This window comes from Eptatretus burgeri, chromosome 4 (genome assembly GCF_056783735.1).
Source record: "Eptatretus burgeri isolate ZD-2024b chromosome 4, Ebu_testis_v1, whole genome shotgun sequence".
Lineage (NCBI taxonomy): Eukaryota > Metazoa > Chordata > Myxini > Myxiniformes > Myxinidae > Eptatretus > Eptatretus burgeri.
In genome coordinates, this window is record NC_140964.1 from 78,435,480 (window position 1) to 78,454,846 (window position 19,367).

At 39.2% G+C, this 19,367-nt stretch overlaps 6 non-coding genes across 6 annotated transcripts; all 6 read left to right on the forward strand.

The window, feature by feature from the left end:
- Window positions 1-4,356: 4,356 nt before the first annotated feature.
- TRNAA-UGC (transfer RNA alanine (anticodon UGC)) lies at window positions 4,357-4,428 on the forward strand. The gene has a single exon. It is a non-coding gene; the product is annotated as a tRNA-Ala (tRNA).
- Window positions 4,429-5,445: 1,017 nt separating this feature from the next.
- TRNAA-UGC (transfer RNA alanine (anticodon UGC)) lies at window positions 5,446-5,517 on the forward strand. The gene has a single exon. It is a non-coding gene; the product is annotated as a tRNA-Ala (tRNA).
- Window positions 5,518-6,879: 1,362 nt separating this feature from the next.
- On the forward strand, window positions 6,880-6,951 carry TRNAA-UGC (transfer RNA alanine (anticodon UGC)). The gene has a single exon. It is a non-coding gene; the product is annotated as a tRNA-Ala (tRNA).
- A 3,164-nt stretch (window positions 6,952-10,115) lies between these two features.
- TRNAA-UGC (transfer RNA alanine (anticodon UGC)) lies at window positions 10,116-10,187 on the forward strand. The gene has a single exon. It is a non-coding gene; the product is annotated as a tRNA-Ala (tRNA).
- A 7,721-nt stretch (window positions 10,188-17,908) lies between these two features.
- TRNAA-UGC (transfer RNA alanine (anticodon UGC)) lies at window positions 17,909-17,980 on the forward strand. Its single transcript has one exon. It is a non-coding gene; the product is annotated as a tRNA-Ala (tRNA).
- A 1,017-nt stretch (window positions 17,981-18,997) lies between these two features.
- TRNAA-UGC (transfer RNA alanine (anticodon UGC)) lies at window positions 18,998-19,069 on the forward strand. Its single transcript has one exon. It is a non-coding gene; the product is annotated as a tRNA-Ala (tRNA).
- The last annotated feature ends 298 nt before the right edge of the window (window positions 19,070-19,367 follow it).

Consider the following 19,367-nt stretch of genomic DNA (forward strand, 5'->3'; position numbering starts at 1 on the left):
TAATACTGTTCACAAACAAACAAACAAAGAAACAGAAAGGGGTGAAAACAGTAACCTCTGATCTTCGGTGGCGGAGGTTAATAAGATGAGTAAATGACCTTCGGTGGCGGTGTATTGTATGTAAACTGGTACAATCACCACATCCAAAGGTTCACACAGGCTTGAGCTCCGGCCTGGGTTCCGATCGCTCGTGCACTCTGCGAGCGCTGCCCCCAGGGCAGCTCATCAAACATGATGCCCCCAGATCCACAATCACTTTCATCAAACGCATCGGGCTGAGGTCATCATGGATATTCCAAATTACAACCGGTTTTTCTGTGAAATTAAATCCTTGCTCGACATTCCGTCACACCACGTGATCAGATTGCTTTTTTGTTGTTAATTGAAACACAAGATGAGTAAAAAAAAAAAAAAAAACAGCACAAATCAAGGTGAAAACACGAGGAGAGTTGCGATCGACACACGAGAGATGCTTTCACGAGGACTTCCACCGACGAACTGAATCAACAAAGCGCAAAGATGTGCGTCGAACAGGTGGGGGAGACACGTGAACAAACATGAACGCTTTGTTGTGTTCAGTTTTTTAAAATGTATTTGGTTTTTAGGGCAAAATTCATTTTTCATTGATAAAAGCTTATGGCAGCCGCACGAATAACGCAAGCCCACCGTACGCCCTACGTACGGTCGACGTGGAACACAACTACGTCACAACTACGCATGTCGAATTGCTACGGCGAACGTAGAAATGAAAAAAGTTATAACTCCGCGTTATAATTCCACGGCAACCCCTACGGCCTGTAAAAGATAGCCAAATGGCGTAGAGCCACCCTGAGGCCACCGCAGAAACTCTGCGGCCGCCGCACGTTTCTGTCAATTCAGAGGGCATATGGCCGCCGTATCCTTGCTGTAGAGCAAATGTGACTTCGGCCTCAGCAGTTGAGCACATGCTTTGGATGAAGGATGCTCTGGGTTCAACTCCCAGCAACTCCATTTTCTTTCTGGTCTCCTTCACATTTTGTCATCAACAACTCGTAATTGGGTGAATTTTTTTCAAAATAATTCTGCTGTTGTCAATTCGGTGATTTGAAGCAACAATTCAATGGGGTCTCGAGATTTTCATCAACATGATACCAAATGTTAGTTGTTTCTCTTTCAATCTTTCATCATCTCCTCGTGGTGCGTCTCCTTTGTTCGTCATCAGTCTGTCAAATGACAACTGCGGTGAAGACCGTCACGAGAGTTTGAGTCCAAGTGTCTTGGCACGGAAGTTGAAATCCATCTCCTCATGCGAATTTGTCACAAGATCTGTGGCTTTACAATGGTCCAACTGACAAGCTGGTTGTGAACATTTCCGTTGGAAGACCAGACTGAAGTCTGACGTACCTGAAGCACGTAATGGGTACGTCATCACTCGAGGGCCAATTTCCAAGGAAGAAGGAAAATGCCATTTCAAAGAAAATGATGTCGGTACCCTCGCCGGACAACGGGTTATTGCATTTGGGTCCATTTATTTGTCTGTCTGTTTGTTCGTTTCTTTGTTTGTCTGCACAGAACTTTTGTTTTTTTCTCCGCAACACCTTCTCGGATGAAGAAGAATTCTTCACCATCTGTGTGACTCCTCCTGTGGAATGTTTTAATCGTAATTGTGATGTTATTGGTCACATCATTTGGCAGCCAGGTTGGAAAAATGGAAAAATATTGGACCTCTGTTTCTCTGAAACTGCACCAAGGAAAAAAGTTGAAACTTGTCACCTGGCAAGCATTCCTCATTGGGAATAAGTGAGATTTTTTTATTTTTTTGTCACTGGTGCCTTCTTTATGATGTCATAATGGCAGATGTAGAACGCTACATTTGATCAGGATGAAAGCTTTTGTGTGTCATCTCGGGATAAAATGGTCCACAGAAAATAATTGATGACAAAATCGGTGATTCAGCAGCCGCATTATTCTTGTTGTTTTATATTCTTTTTATATATTCTTCTCTCAAACAATAATTTAGATCGAGGGTAAACTTCACAAAAATGTCCCCCAAGCCTTGGGCGTGCATGTTTTTTTTAAAGAATAATTGATCCGTATCATGGTTTGGCAGCCATCTTGGATTTAAGAGAAATATTAAATTTTGTTGTCTCTGAAACCGCTTTATCAATCGACGTGAAACTTCACCATCATGATCGAGTTGGGATGTTGAATCGATGTTTTAAATTTCAACTTGATTGGACACATGGTCTGGTCGCCAGAAAAACTTTTTTTTGATCTTGGTTTTTTTTTGATTTTTAGATTCTCGTGGAGGATCTCTCAGTCTTACTCACGTTGTTGTTCTTGTGGACTTTTTTTGTTTCACAGCCTACAGTTTTCATCGAAACTTCCTGAAACTTGGCATATATATGTAAAAATACCCTGTGCAGACAGTAACCATCTCCGATTTTGAGAATTCCTCCTCGAAAAAAAGTTGTGATGTCAAAATATCTCCACTAATGGAAATCGCCGAAGAAATTATCTCCGAAACTAGGCAAGCTTTTTGAATTCTGTTTGCGGGACTCGAACAGGGCATTAGCAGAGATTAATTACCGCACATATGATACATCACTGTGATGTCATATCAATTTTTATGACATCATTCCTATTTTTTGACATTTTTTTGTTTCACAACCCAGAGTTTTCATCGGATCTTCGTGAAATTTGCTATGTATATGTTGAAAGCCCACGCGCAGGCAGTAACCATGTCCGATTTTGGAAATTCTTCCGAGTTATTAGATCCTCATGGAGGATCTCTAAGTCTTACTCATGTTGTTGTTCTTGTGCACTTTTTTGTTTCACAGCCGATTGCTCGTGACTCTTGAAGGGAATACAAATACTGGACTCAAATAAGATGGATCTCACAATCCTCATTTGAGAAAATCGTTTATTTCTGGAAAATTTTTGATCAGGAAAAATGCTCAAGAATAATATAAAAGTGTAAGTGATGTCATTGCTCAAGATCATGTTTTGCCCATCATGCAAGATCATTCAAATCTAATGAGCAGGAAAAATGAAAATATTTTCACTGCTATGATAAAAGGAAAAGACAAGAATTCTTCTTTTATGAAAGATAATACTTATTTCTCTGTTTTTTTGTATTTCCACAGAAAATGTTGGGTAAAGATTGAACAACAGTGCATGTTGTTTGACAGAAAGCTGCGATATCTCATTTCAACAGCTCAATATTTTGGCTCTGCATCGTATGCAGATTGCAGTTTCACTGCACGTGACAATTTTTTTTCAACAGAGGGGATGCAGCTCAGAGGTAGAGCACATTCTTTGTATGTATAAGGCTCTGGGTTCAACTCCCAGCATCTCCATTTTCTTTCTGGTCTCCTTCACATTTTGTCATCAGCAACTCATCATTGGGTGAATTTTTTTTTCAAAATAATTCTGCTGTTGTCAATTCGGTTATTTGAAGCAACAATTCAATGGGGTCTTTAGATTTTCCTCAACATGACACCAAATGTTCATTGTTTCTCTTTCAATCTTGTGTCATCCCCTCGTGGTGCGTCTCCTTTGTTCGTCATCAATCTGTCAAATGACAACTGTGGTGAAGACCGGCACAAGTGTTTGAGTCCAAGTGTCTTGGCACGGAAGTTGAAATCCAACTCCTCAGGCGAATTTGTCACAAGATCTGGGATTTCCAATGGTCCAACGGACAAGCTGTTTGTGAACATTTCCGATGTAAGACCAGCACCAGCCTGAGCACATCAAGGGTAGGTCGTCACTCGATGGCCAATGTCTAAGTTGGAAGGAAAATGCCATTTTCTGCAATTGATATCGTTCAAAACGTTATTGCAAAGGCAACATATTTTTCATGATGCGTATTATCAATATTTAGTTTGTGTCGAACTGCGATATGACAAATGCATCGTGAGAATGTGAGAATTGCTCGTGACTCTTGGAGGGAATATAAATACTGGACTCAAACAAGATGTATCTCACAGTCCTCATTTGAGAAAATCGTTTATTTCTGGAAAATTTGTGTGCAGGAAAAACGTTCAAGAATAATATAAAAGTGTAAGTGATGTCATTGGTCAAGATCATGTTTTGCCCATCATGGAAGATCATTCTCATCTCATGAGCAGGAAAAATGAAAACATTTTCACTGATATGATAAAATGAAAAGACAAGAATTTTTCTTTTATAAAAGATAATACTTCCTATTTCTATGTTTTTTTTTTATTTTCTCAGAAAATGTTGGGAAAAGATGAATTTAAAGTGCATGTTGTTGGACGAAAGCTGTGATATCTCATTTCAGACAGCTCAATATTTTGGCTCTGCATCGTATGCGGATTGCAGTTTTACTGCACGTGACAAAATTTATAAGACAGAGGGGATGTAGCTCAGAGGTAGAGCACATGCTTTGCATGTATGAGGCCCTGGGTTCAACTCCCAGCATCTCCATTTTCTTTCTGGTCTCCTTCACATTTTGTCATCAACAACTCGTCATTGGGTGAATTTTTTTCAAAATAATTCTGCTGTTGTCAATTCGGTTATTTGAAGCAAAATTCAATGGGTTCTTGAGATTTTCATCAACATGACACCAAATGCGAGTTGTTTCTCTTTCAACCTTTTGTCATCCTCTCGTGGTGTGTATCCTTTGTTCCTCATCAATCTGCAATCTGACAACTGCGCTTTGGATCGGCATGAGTGTTCGATTCCAAACGTCTTAGCATGGATGTTGAAATCCCACTCTTCAGGCCAATTTGTCATGAGTTTCTTGCATTTCCAATGGAAAAACAGAGCAGCTCGTTGTGAACATTTCCGGGGTAAGACCAGCACCGCCTGAAGCAAATGATGGGTACGTCATCAATCGATGGCCGATGTTGAAGTTGGAAGGAATATGCCATTTTGATGTAGTTGACGCCGTGAAAAAAGTGATTGTAAAGGCACCATATTTTTCGTGATGCATATTGTCAATATTTAGATTGTGTCCAACTGCGATATGGCAAATGCATCGTGAAAAGGTGAGAATTGCTCCGTGACTCTTGAATGGAATATAAATACTGGACTCAAACAAGATGTATCTCACAATCCACTTTTGAGAAAATTGTATACTTCTGGAAAATTTGTGAGCAGGAAAAACGCCCAAGAATATTCTGAAAGTGTAAGTGATGTCATTGCTCAAGATCATGTTTTGCCCATCATGGAAGATCATTCTAATCTTATGAGCAGGAAAAATGAAAACATTTTCACTGATATGATAAAACGAAAAAACAAGAATTCTTTTTTTTTTTTATAAAAGATCATACTTATTTCTCTGTTTTTTTTTTTCACAGATAATGTTGGGAAGAGATGAAACAACAGTGCATGTTGTTTGACAGAAAGCTGTGATATCTCATTTCAGACAGCTCAATATTTTGGCTCTGCATCGTATGCAGATTGCAGTTTCACTGCATGTGACAAAATTTGTGAGTCAGTGGCGATGTAGCTCAGAGGTAGAGCACATGCTTTGCATGTATGAGGCCCTGGGTTCAACTCCCAGCATCTCCATTTTCTTTGTGGTCTTCTTCACATTTTCTCATCAACAACTCGTCATTGAGTGAATTTTTTTCAAAATAATTCTGCTGTTGTCAATTCGGTTATTTCAAGCAACAATTTAATTTGTTCTTGAGATTTTCATCAACATGACACCAAATGTTAGTTGTTTCTCTTTCAAGCTTTTATCATCCCCTCGTGGTGCGTCTCCTTTGTTCTTCGTCAGTCTGTCAAATGACAACTGCGTTCTAGACCGGCACGAGTGTTTGAGTCCAAGTGTCTTGGCACAGAAGTTGAAATCCAACTCCTCAGAGGTAGAGCACATTCTTTGCATGTATTGGGCTCTGGGTTCAACTCCCAGCATCTCCATTTTCTTTCTGGTCTCCTTCACATTTTGTCATCAACAACTCATCATTGGGTGAATTTTTTTTTTCAAAATAATTCTGCTGTTGTCAATTCGGTTAATTTAAGCAACAATTCAATGGGGTCTTTAGATTTTCCTCAACTGAACACCAAATTTTAATTGTTTCTCTTTCAATCTCGTGTCATCCCCTCGTGGTGTGTCTCCTTTGTTCGTCATCAATCTGTCAAATGACAACTGTGGTGAATACCGGCACGAGTGTTCGAGTCCAAGTGTCTTGGCATGGAAGTTGAAATCCAACTCCTCAGGCGAATTTGTCACAAGATCTGGGATTTCCAATGGTCCAACGGACAAGCTGGTTGTGAACATTTCCGATGTAAAACCAGCACCAGCCTGAGCACATCAAGGGTACGTCGTCACTCGATGGCCGATGTCTAAGTTGGAAGGAAAATGCCATTTTCTGCAATTGACATCGTTCAAAACGTTATTGCAAAGGCAAGATATTTTTCATGATGTGTATTATCAATATTTAGTTTGTGTCGAACTGCGATATGACAAATGCATCGTGAGAATTGCTCCATGACTCTTGGAGGGAATATAAATACTGGACTCAAACAAGATGTATCTCACAGTCCTCATTTGAGAAAATCGTTTATTTCTGAAAAATTTGTGAGCAGGAAAAACGTTCAAGAATAATATAAAAGTGTAAGTGATGTCATTGGTCAAGATCATGTTTTGCCCATCATGGAAGATCATTCTCATCTCATGAGCAGGAAAAATGAAAACATTTTCACTGATATGATAAAATGAAAAGACAAGAATTCTTCTTTGATAAAAGATAATACTTATTTCTCTGTTTTTTTTTATTTTCGCAAAAAATGTTTCGAAAAGATGAAACAACAGTGCATGTTGTTGGACGAAAGCTGCGATATCTCATTTCAGACAGCTCAATATTTTGGCTCTGCATCGTATGCAGATTGCAGTTTTACTGCACGTGACAAAATTTATAAGACAGAGGGGATGTAGCTCAGAGGTAGAGCACATGCTTTGCATTTATGAGACCCTGGGTTCAACTCCCAGCATCTCCATTTTTTCTGTGGTCTCCTTCACATTTTGTCGTCAACAACTGGTCATTGGGTGAATTTTTTTCAAAATTATTCTGCTGTTGTCAATTCGGTTATTTGAAGTAACAATTCAATGGATTCTTGACATTTTCATCAACATGACACCAAATGTTAATTGTTTATCTTTCAAGCTTTTATCATCCCCTCGTGGTGTGTATCCTTTGTTCTTCATCAATCTGTCAAATGACAACTGTGTTGAAGACCGGCACGAGTGTTTGAGTCCAAGTGTCTTGGCACGGAAGTTGAAATCCAACTCCTCAGTCGAATATGTCACAAGATCTGGGGATTTCCAATGGTCCAACGGACCAGCACCAGCCTGAAGGACATCAAGGTTATGTCATCACTCAATTGCCGATGTCAAAGTTGGAAGGAAAATGCCAGTCTATGTAATTGACATCGTTAAAAACGTTATTGCAAAGGCAACATATTTTTCATGATGCGTATTTTCAATATTTTGCTTGTGTCGAACTGCCATATGACAGATGCACGTGAAAATGTGAGAAATGCTCCGTTACTCTTGAAGGGAACATAAATACTGGACTCAAACAAGATGTTTCTCACGGCCCTCATTTGACAAAATTATTTCTGGAGATTTTTTTGTTCAGGAAAGAGGCTCAAGAATATATCGTAAAAATTGTTGTTGATGTCATTGTTCAAAATCATATTTTGCACATCATGGAAGATCATCCAATCTGATTAGCAGGAAAAAAGAAAACATTTTCACTGAGATGATAACATGAAAAGACAAGAATTCTTGTTTCTGAAAGCTTTTACTGATTTTACTGTTATATTTTTTTCCCAGAAAATGGTGGCAAATGTTGGCGTAACAGTTCGTGTTGTTGTTCAGAAAGCTGCGGTCCCTCCTTTTGGTCAAGTCCATATTTTCGCTCTGTATCATATGCAGATTGCAGTTTTGCTGCACAAAACAAAATTTATTCAAAAGAGTAGATTAGCTCCAAGGTGGAGCATCGGCTGTGGACGTAGGAGGTCCTGGTTTCAACTGCCTGCATTTCCATTTTCTTTTTGGTCTGCTTCACAGTTTTGTCCTCAACAACTCGTCATTGGGGGAATCTTTTTGAAGTAATTCTGCTTTTGTCTTTGAAGTTATTTTAATCAACAATTCCATGGGTTCTCGAGATTTCCCTCAACATGACACCAAATGTTAGTTCTTTCTCTTTCAAGCTTTTATCATCCCCTCGTGGTGCGTCTCCTTTGTTCTTCGTCAGTCTGTCAAATGACAACTGCGTTGAAGACCGGCACGAGTGTTTGAGTCCGAGTGTCTTGGCACAGAAGTTGAAATCCAACTCCTCAGGCGAATTTGTCACAAGATCTGGGGATTTCCAATGGTCCAACGGACCAGCTGTTTGTGAACATTTCCAATGTAAGACCAGCACCAGCCTGAGCACATCAAAGGTTCGTCATCACTCGATGGCCGATGTCTAAGTTGGAAGGAAAATGCCATTCTATGTAATTGACATCGTACAAAACGTTATTGGAAAGGCAACATATTTTTCATGATGCATATTGTCAATATTTATATTGTGTCTAACTGCGATATGACAGATGCATGTGAAAATGTGAGAATTGCTCCGTGACTCTTGGAGGGAATATGAATACTGGACTCAAACAAGATGTATCTCACAATCCTCATTTGAGAAAATCGTCTATTTCTGGAGACTTTTTTGTTCAGGAAAGAGGCTCAAGAATATTTCATAAAAATTATTGTTGATGTCATTGTTCAAAATCATATTTTGCACATCATGGAAGATCATCCAATCTGATGAGCAGGAAAAAAGAAAACATTTTCACTGAGATGATTAAAGGAAAAGACAAGAAATCTTGTTTCTGAAAGACTTTGGTTATTTTCTGTTGTATTTTTTTTTTCGCAGAAAATGGTGGCAAATGTTGTCGTAACATTTCGTGTTGTTGTTCAGAAAGCTGCGGTCCCTCCTTTTGGTGAAGGCAATATTTTAGCTCTGTATCATGTGCAGATTGCAGTTTTGCTGCACATAACAAAATTTATTCAAAAGAGTGGATTAGCTCCAAGGTGGAGTGTAGGCTGTGCACGGAGGAGGCCCTGGTATAAACTCCCAGCATTTCCATTTTCTTTAGGGTCATCTTCACAGTTTTGTCCTCAACAACTCGTCATTGGGGGAATCTTTTTGAAATAATTCTGCTGTTTTCATTGAGGTTATTTTAAGCAACAATTCAATGGGTTCTCGAGATTTCCATCAACATGACACCAAATTTTAATTGGTGCTCTTTCAATCTTTTCTCATCTGCTCGTGGTGCGGATCCTTTGTTCTTCATCAATCTGCGAGATGAGAACTTCGCTTTGGATCGGCACGAGTGTTTGATTCCAAACGTCTTGGCACAGTCGTTGAAATCCCACTCCTCAGGCCAATTTATCATGAGATTTGTTCATTTCCAATGGAAAAACGGAGCAGCTGGTTGTGAACATTTCTGATGTAAGACCAGCACCGGCCTGAAGCAAATGATTGGTACGTCATCAATCGATGGCCGATGTCAAAGTCAGAAGGAATATGCCATTTTAATGTAATTGACGTCGTTTAAATACGTGATTGTAAAGACACTATATTTTTCGTGATGCGTATTTTCAATATTTAGTTTGTGTCGAATTGCAAAATGACAAATGCATCGTGAAAATGTGAGAATTGCTCCGTGACTCTAGGAGGGAATATAAATACTGGACTCAAATAAGATGTATCTCACATTCCTCATTTGAGAAAATCGTTTATTTCTGGAAAATTTGTGATCAGGAAAAACGCTCAAGAATAATATGAAAGTGTAAGTGATGTCATTGCTCAAGATCATGTTGTGCCCATCATGGAAGATCATTCGAATCTCATGAGCAGGAAAAATGAAAAACATTTTCACTGATATGATAAAATGAAAAGATAAGAATTCTTTTTTTTTTTTTTTTATAAAAGATCATACTTATTTATCTGTTTTTTTAATTTTCGCAAAAAATGTTTCGAAAAGATGAAACAACAGTGCATGTTGTTGGACGAAAGCTGCGATATCTCATTTCAGGCAGCTCAATATTTTGGCTCTGCATCAAATGCAGATTGCAGTTTTACTGCACGTGATAAAATTCATGCAACAGAGGGGATGTAGCTCAGAGGTAGAGCACATGCTTTGCATGTATGAGGCCCTGGGTTCAACTCCCAGCATCTCCATTTTCTTTGTGGTCTCCTTCACATTTTGTCGTCAACTCGTCATTGGGTGAATTTTTTTCAAAATTATTCTGCTGTTGTCAATTCGGTTATTTGAACCAACAATTTAATGGGTTCCTGAGATTTTCATCAACATGATACCAAATGTTCGTTGTTTCTCTTTCAATCTTTCATCATCTCCTCGTGGTGCGTCTCCTTTGTTCTTCATCAGTCTGTCAAATGACAACTCCGTTGAAGACCGGCACGAGTGTTTGAGTCCAAGTGTCTTGGCACAGAAGTTGAAATCCAACTCCTCAGTCGAATATGTCACAAGATCTGGGGATTTCCAATGGTCCAACGGACCAGCACCAGCCTGAAGGACATCAAGGTTATGTCATCACTCAATTGCCGATGTCAAAGTTGGAAGGAAAATGCCATTCTATGTAATTGACATAGTTCAAAACGTTATTGCAAAGGCAACATATTTTTCATGATGCGTATTTTCAATATTTTGCTTGTGTCGAACTGCGATATGACAGATGCACGTGAAAATGTGAGAAATGCTCCGTTACTCTTGAAGGGAACATAAATACTGGACGAAAACAAGATGTTTCTCACGGCCCTCATTTGACAAAATTGTTTATTTCTGGAGATTTTTTTGTTCAGGAAAGAGGCTCAAGAATATATCGTAAAAATTGTTGTTGATGTCATTGTTCAAAATCATATTTTGCACATCATGGAAGATCATCCAATCTGATTAGCAGGAAAAAAGAAAACATTTTCACTGAGATGATAACATGAAAAGACAAGAATTCTTGTTTCTGAAAGCTTTTACTTATTTTACTGTTATATTTTTTACCCAGAAAATGGTGGCAAATGTTGTCGTAACAGTTCGTGTTGTTGTTCAGAAAGCTGCGGTCCCTCCTTTTGGTCAAGTCAATATTTTCGCTCTGTTTCATATGCAGATTGCAGTTTTGCTGCACATAACAAAATTTATTCAAAAGAGTAGATTAGCTCCAAGGTGGAGCATCGGCTGTGGACGTAGGAGGTCCTGGTTTCAACTGCCTGCATTTCCATTTTCTTTTTGGTCTTCTTCACAGTTTTGTCCTCAACAACTCGTCATTGGGGGAATCTTTTTGAAGTAATTCTGCTTTTGTCATTGAAGTTATTTTAATCAACAATTCAATGGGTTCTCGAGATTTCCCTCAACATGACAACAAATTTTAATTGATGCTCTTTCAATCTTTTCTCATCTCCTCGTGGTGCGTCTCCTTTGTTTCTCATCAATCTGCAATGTGAGAACTGCGCTTTAGATCGGCACGAGTGTTCGATTGCAAACATCTTGGTACGGAAGTTGAAATCCCACTCCTCATATCAGGCCAATTTGTCATGACATTTGTGCATTTCCAATGGAAAAACAGAGCAGCACGTTGTGAACATTTCTGATGTCAGATTAGCACCGGCCTGAAGCAAATGATGGGTACATCATCAATCGATGGCCGATGTGGAAGTTGGAAGGAATATGCCATTTTAATGTAATTGACGTCGTTAAATACGTGATTGTCAAGGCACCATATTTTTCATGATGCGTATTGTCAATCTTTAGTTTGTGTCTGACTGCGATATGGCAAATGCATCGTGAAAAGGTGAGAATTGCTCCGTGATTCTTGGAGGGAATATAAATCCTGGACTCAAACAAGATGTATCTCACAATCCTCATTTGAGAAAATCGTTTATTTCTGGAAAATTTGTGAGCAGGAAAATCGCTCAAGAATAATATCAAAGTATAAGTGATGTCATTGCTCAAGATCATGTTTTGCCCATCATGGAAGATCATTCGAATCTCATGAGCAGGAAAAATGAAAACGATTTTCACTGATATGATTAAATGGAAAGACAAGAATTCTTTTTTTTATAAAAGATAATACTTATTTCTCTGTTTTTTTTATTTTCACAGAAAATGTTGGGAAAAGATGAAATAACAGTGCATGTTGTTGGACGGAGAGCTGCGATATCTCATTTCAGTCATTTCAATATTTTGGCTCTGCATTGTATGCAGATTACAGTTTCACTGCACATGACAAAATTAATGATACAGAGGGGATGTAGCTTTGGTCGAACTCACATTTGCCACGGCGGCCGTGGGGTCTCCAAAATCTACGGCCACTAGCAATTATACGGCGGCCGCAGTATTTCCACGGTCACACAATGTCGCAGTCACATATGTTTTTATTTTTCGGCGAGACGCACGGCGTATTCATAAATTGTGGAAACCGAAAACGTGGTGGTGCCGTACGGTCTTTGATTTGATGTCGCATGGTTACCTTAGGGCGTCCTTGTGGCGGCCATATAATGTTCAAGGTTGCCTCAAGGTGCCCGCAAGGCGACCGCAGGGGGCCCTAAGGCGAACGTGCGGCCAGACGGATGGTACCGAGTGGGTATATATACCAGTTCTTTTTTTACTGAAATAAAAATATAACAGTTCGGAATATACCAGTATGTGGTGCCCCCATAATCCGAATTGAATTCGTTCCAGGAGGCTGTTCGGATTGCAAAAAGTTCAATTCCCAAACTATTTTCCCAATAAGAAAGAATGGAGTGAATTAATGTTCCTGGACCCCAAGAAAACCCACTTTCAAGACACTTTCAACTGAAATTCCCCATGTTTAAGGTAAAACTCGAGGGGGAGCACTCGGCAGAGTGCAAAACCTCCGCCGCCAATACTGCTCGGTCATTCAAGTGAACCTGATATCCTATTCATTCAATTTGACGTCAACAGTGTTCACAGAGTTATAGATTGCAAATTTCCCTTTTACTTTTAACTTTTCCATACTCAATTTATTCGTCATAACTAGATTCCTTGAGACAGAAATTGATTTTACGTGGGTATATTCACCTGAAGTTCCAAAATCAGCCACAATTATAATTTTGGCATGTTTTTTGTTGGAAATCACTTAAAACATGTAGAAATGCAAAAAAAAATCGAAATTTTGTTGAAAAAAAAGATGCAAATTTTTTTTTTCTCTCTAACAATTTTTTTTTTGGGGGGGGGGGGTGGGGGGAGGTTGGAAATCACTTTAATCATGTAGAAATGCAAAAAAAAAAAAAATCAAATATTTTTTCAAAATGGCTGCCATAGCGGCCATATTGGATATTGGACCAGGTCCAAAATATAAATGCATGATCCTTGGACCATACCTAATCCCCCCACCAAGTTTCGTCGAAATCCATCCAGTAGTTTTTCCGTAATACTGTTCACAAACAAACAAACAAAGAAACAGAAAGGGGTGAAAACAGTAACCTATGATCTTCGGTGGCGGAGGTTTATAAGATGAGTAAATGACCTTGGGTGGCGGTGTATTGTATGTAAACTGGTACAATCACCACATCCAAAGGTTCACACAGGCTTGAGCTCCGGCCTGGGTTCCGATCGCTCGCGCACTCTGCGAGCGCTGCCCCCAGGGCAGCTCATCAAACATGATGCCCCCAGACCCACAATCACTTTCATCAAACGCATCGGGCTGAGGTCATCATGGATATTCCAAATTACAACCGGTTTTTCTGTGAAATTTAATCCTTGCTCGACATTCCGTCACACCACGTGATCGGATTGCTTTTTTGTTGTTAATTAAAACACAAGATAAGTAAAAAAAACAAAAAAAACAGCACAAATCAAGGTGAAAACACGAGGAAAGTAGCGATCGACACACGAGAGATGCTTTCACGAGGACTTCCACCGACGGACTGAATCAACAAAGCGCAAAGATGTGCGTCGAACAGGTGGGGGAGACACGTGAACAAACATGAACGCTTCGTTGTGTTCGGTTTTTTAAAATCTATTTGGTTTTTAGGGCAAAATTCATTTTTCATTGATAAAAGCTTACGGCAGCCGCACGAATAACGCAAGCCCACCATACGCCCTACGTACGGTCGACGTGGAACACAACTACGTCACAACTACGGCATGTCGAATTGCTACGGCGAACGTAGAAATGAAAAAAGTTATAACTCCGCGTTATAATTCCACGGCAACCCCTACGGCCTGTAAAAGATAGCCAAATGGCGTAGGGCCACCCTGAGGCCACCACATAAACTCTGCGGCCGCCGCACGTTTCTGTTAATTCAGAGGGCATATGGCCGCCGTATCCTTGCCATAGAGCAAATGTGACTTCAGCCTCAGCAGTTGAGTACATGCTTTGGATGAAGGATGCCCTGGGTTCAACTCCCAGCAACTCCATTTTCTTTCTGGTCTCCTTCACATTTTGTCATCAACAACTCGTAATTGGGTGAATTTTTTTCAAAATAATTCTGCTGTTGTCAATTCGGTGATTTGAAGCAACAATTCAATGGGGTCTCGAGATTTTCATCAACATGATACCAAATGTTCGTTGTTTCTCTTTCAATCTTTCATCATCTCCTCGTGGTGCCTCTCCTTTGTTCGTCATCAGTCTGTCAAATGACAACTGCGGTGAAGACCGTCACGAGTGTTTGAGTCCAAGTGTCTTGGCACGGAAGTTGAAATCCATCTCCTCATGCGAATTTGTCACAAGATCTGTGGCTTTCCAATGGTCCAACTGACAAGCTGGTTGTGAACATTTCCGATGTAAGACCAGACTGAAGTCTGACGTACCTGAAGCACGTAATGGGTACGTCATCACTCGATGGCCAATTTCCAAGGAAGAAGGAAAATGCCATTTCAAAGAAAATGATGTTGGTACCCTCGCCGAACAACGGGTTATTGCATTTGGGTCCATTTATTTGTCTGTCTGTTTGTTCGTTTCTTTGTTTGTCTGCACAGAACTTTTGTTTTTTTCTCCGCAACACCTTCTCGGATGAAGAAGAATTCTTCACCATCGGTGTGACTACTCCTGTGGAATGTTTTAATCGTAATTGTGATGTTATTGGTCACATCATTTTGGCAGCCAGGTTGGAAAAATGGAAAAATATTGGACCTCTGTTTCTCTGAAACTGCACCAAGGAAAAAAGTTGAAACTTGTCACCTGGCAAGCATTCCTCATGGGGAATAAGTGAGATTTTTTTATTTTGTCACTAGTGCCTTCTTTATGATGTCATAATTGCAGATGCAGAACACCACATTTGATCAGTATGAAAGTTTTTGTGCGTCATCTCGGGAGAAAATGGTCCACAGAAAATAATTGATGACAAAATCGGTGATTCAGCAGCCGCATTATTCTTGTTTTTTTATACCTTCAAAAATCTCCTTCTCTGAAGTGGCTGAAAAGATTGAGGTAAAACTTTACAAGCATGATCGCTTATCCATGAGGAACAAAAGTTTCACACATTTGACATCACAGGTCACTTGGTTTGGCAGCAATATTGGATTTACCCAAAAACTTATAAAAAAAAATTCTTCTCTCAAACAATAATTTAGATCGAGGGTAAACTTCACAAAAATGTCCCCCAAGCCTTGGGTGTGCATGTATTTTTAAAAGAATAATTGATCCGTATCATGGTTTGGCAGCCATCTTGGATTTAAGAGAAATATTAAATTTTGTTGTCTCTGAAACCGCTTTATCAATCGACGTGAAACTTCACCATCATGATCGAGTTGGGATGTTGAATCGATGTTTTAAATTTCAACTTGATTGGACACATGGTCTGGTCGCCAGAAAAACTTTTTTTTGATCTTGGTTTTTTTTTGATTTTTAGATTCTCGTGGAGGATCTCTCAGTCTTACTCACGTTGTTGTTCTTGTGGACTTTTTTGTTTCACAGCCTACAGTTTTCATCGAAACTTCCTGAAACTTGGCATATATGTAAAAATACCCTGCGCAGACAGTAACCATCTCCGATTTTGAGAATTCCTCCTCGAAAAAAAGTTGTGATGTCAAAATATCTCCACTAATGGAAATCGCCGAAGAAATTATCTTCGAAACTAGGCAAGCTTTTTGAATTCTGTTTGCGGGACTCGAACAGGGCATAAGCAGAGATGAATGACCGCACATATGATACATCACTGTGATGTCATATCCATTTTTATGACATCATTCCTATTTTTTGAATTTTTTTTGTTTCACAACCCAGAGTTTTCATCGGATCTTCGTGAAATTTGCTATGTATATGTTGAAAGCCCACGCGCAGGCAGTAACCATGTCCGATTTTGGAAATTTTTCCGGGTTATTAGATCCTCATGGAGGATCTCCAAGTCTTACTCATGTTGTTGTTCTTGTGCACTTTTTTGTTTCACAGCCGATTGCTCGTGACTCTTGAAGGGAATACAAATACTGGACTCAAATAAGATGGATCTCACAATCCTCATTTGAGAAAATCGTTTATTTCTGGAAAATTTTTGAACAGGAAAAATGCTCAAGAATAATATAAAAGTGTAAGTGATGCCATTGCTCAAGATCATGTTTTGCCCATCATGCAAGATCATTCAAATCTAATGAGGAGGAAAAATGAAAATATTTTCACTGCTATGATAAAAGGAAAAGACAAGAATTCTTCTTTTATGAAAGATAATACTTATTTCTCTGTTTTTTTGTATTTTCACAGAAAATGTTGGGAAAAGATGAAACAACAGTGCATGTTGTTTGACAGAAAGCTGCGATATCTCATTTCAACAGCTCAATATTTTGGCTCTGCATCGTATGCAGATTGCAGTTTCACTGCACGTGACAATTTTTTTTAGACAGAGGGGATGCAGCTCAGAAGTAGAGCACATTCTTTGCATGTGTGAGGCTCTGGGTTCAACTCCCAGCATCTCCATTTTCTTTCTGGTCTCCTTCACATTTTGTCATCAGCAACTCATCATTGGGTGAATTTTTTTTTCAAAATAATTTTGCTGTTGTCAATTCGGTTATTTGAAGCAACAATTCAATGGGGTCTTTAGATTTTCCTCAACATGACACCAAATGTTAATTGTTTCTCTTTCAATCTTGTGTCATCCCCTCGTGGTGCGTCTCCTTTGTTCGTCATCAATCTGTCAAATGACAACTGTGGTGAAGACCGGCACGAGTGTTCGAGTCCAAGTGTCTTGGCACGGAAGTTGAAATCCAACTCCTCAGGCGAATTTGTCACAAGATCTGGGATTTCCAATGGTCCAACGGACAAGCTGTTTGTGAACATTTCCGATGTAAGACCAGCACCAGCCTGAGCACATCAAGGGTACGTCGTCACTCGATGGCCGATGTCTAAGTTGGAAGGAAAATGCCATTTTCTGCAATTGACATCGTTCAAAACGTTATTGCAAAGGCAACATATTTTTCATGATGCGTATTATCAATATTTAGTTTGTGTCGAACTGCGATATGACAAATGCATCGTGAGAATGTGAGAATTGCTCCGTGACTCTTGGAGGGAATATAAATACTGGACTCAAACAAGATGTATCTCACAGTCCTCATTTGAGAAAATCGTTTATTTCTGGAAAATTTGTGAGCAGGAAAAACGTTCAAGAATAATATAAAAGTGTAAGTGATGTCATTGGTCAAGATCATGTTTTGCCCATCATGGAAGATCATTCTCATCTCATGAGCAGGAAAAATGAAAACATTTTCACTGATATGATAAAATGAAAAGACAAGAATTTTTCTTTTATAAAAGATAATACTTCCTATTTCTGTTTTTTTTTATTTTCTCAGAAAATGTTGGGAAAAGATGAACTTAAAGTGCATGTTGTTGGACAGAAAGCTGCGATATCTCATTTCAGACAGCTCAATATTTTGGCTCTGCATTGTATGCGGATTGCAGTTTTACTGCACGTGACAAAATTTATAAGATAGAGGGGATGTACCTCAGAGGTAGAGCACATGCTTTGCATGTATGAGGCCCTGGGTTCAACTCCCAGCATCTCCATTTTCTTTGTGGTCTCCTTCACATTTTGTCATCAACAACTCGTCATTGGGTGAATTTTTTTCAAAATAATTCTGCTGTTGTCAATTCGGTTATTTGAAGCAAAATTGAATGGGTTCTTGAGATTTTCATCAACATGACACCAAATGCGAGTTGTTTCTCTTTCAACCTTTTGTCATCCTCTCGTGGTGTGTATCCTTTGTTCTTCATCAATCTGCGAGATGAGAACTTCGCTTTGGATCGACACGAGTGTTTGATTCCAAACGTCTTGGCACAGTCGTTGAAATCCCACTCCTCAGGCCAATTTATCATGAGATTTGTTCATTTCCAATGGAAAAACGGAGCAGCTAGTTGTGAACATTTCTGATGTAAGACCAGCACCGGACTGAAGCAAATGATTGGTACGTCATCAATCGATGGCCGATGTCAAAGTCAGAAGGAATATGCCATTTTAATGTAATTGACGTCGTTTAAATACGGGATTGTAAAGACACTATATTTTTCGTGATGCGTATTTTCAATATTTAGTTTGTGTCGAATTGCAAAATGACAAATGCATCGTGAAAATGTGAGAATTGCTCCGTGACTCTTGGAGGGAATATAAATACTGGACTCAAATAAGATGTATCTCACAGTCCTCATTTGAGAAAATCGTTTATTTCTGGAAAATTTGTGATCAGGAAAAACGCTCAAGAATAATATAAAAGTGTAAGTGATGTCATTGCTCAAGATCATGTTTTGCCCATCATGGAAGATCATTCTCATCTCATGAGCAGGAAAAATGAAAACATTTTCACTGATATGATAAAATGAAAAGATAAGAATTTCTTTTTTTTTATAAAAGATCATACTTATTTCTCTGTTTTTTTATTTTCGCAAAAAATGTTTCGAAAAGATGAAACAACAGTGCATGTTGTTGGACGAAAGCTGCGACATCTCATTTCAGGCAGCTCAATATTTTGGCTCTGCATCAAATGCAGATTGCAGTTTTACTGCACGTGATAAAATTCATTCAAGAGAGGGGATGTAGCTCAGAGGTAGAGCACATGCTTTGCATGTATGAGGCCCTGGGTTCAACTCCCAGCATCTCCATTTTCTTTGTGGTCTCCTTCACATTTTGTCGTCAACTCGTCATTGGGTGAATTTTTTTCAAAATTATTCTGCTGTTGTCAATTCGGTTATTTGAAGCAACAATTCAATGGGGTCTCGAGATTTTCATCAACGTGATACCAAATGTTAGTTGTTTCTCTTTCAATCTTTCATCATCTCCTCGTGGTGCGTCTCCTTTGTTCGTCATCAGTCTGTCAAATGACAACTGTGTTGAAGACCGTCACGAGTGTTTGAGTCCAAGTGTCTTGGCACGGAAGTTGAAATCCAACTCCTCAGTCGA